Here is a 566-nt window from a genome sequence, read left to right as displayed (position 1 = left end):
GGCCGGCAGGTGCTCCCCCACCGCCGCCCCTCCGGGCCTGGTCCCCCCCGGGGCAGCGAGGTGCCTCCGGGCAGGCCGTGTGGCCGGGGCTCCCCCTTCCCCCGCAGCGCTCCCGGCGTCTCCTCCTCCAAAATGAGAGGCTCTGGACACCGTCCCGCTGCCCGGTCTCCCCTAGCGCAGGAAGGAAGTGACAGAAGGGCCCGGTTTGTCCCCGCAACCCGGGACGGACGGACGGACATCGTGAGCGGAGGGGCTCTCTGTTCCCAGCACTTGGAGCCTGGTTGTTGGCCATCATGCCGGAGTCGGAAAAGTTGACTGTCCCGTAGGCGTGCTATGGGGCGTCTTCTAAAGATGTTGATGAAATCCTTGCTTGAGTGGTGTTGAGGGCCAGCACGTGAAGTTTTGATGATTTTTTTTTTTTATTCTTTTTACTGGAATCCCTATATTTTTGCATGTGCAAAATGCATAGTTAGGACAATCCCACGGAGGTGCATCTTTGCTCTGCTCGGTTGTTTCTCTATTAATCTGGAGGCTTTTTGCAAGCGTGGACATTCAACTTTTATAAA

Source organism: Charadrius vociferus, unplaced genomic scaffold (assembly GCF_000708025.1).
Source record: "Charadrius vociferus isolate BGI_N301 unplaced genomic scaffold, ASM70802v2 scaffold196, whole genome shotgun sequence".
Taxonomy (NCBI): domain Eukaryota; kingdom Metazoa; phylum Chordata; class Aves; order Charadriiformes; family Charadriidae; genus Charadrius; species Charadrius vociferus.
Note: the sequence above shows the minus strand (reverse complement) of the source record.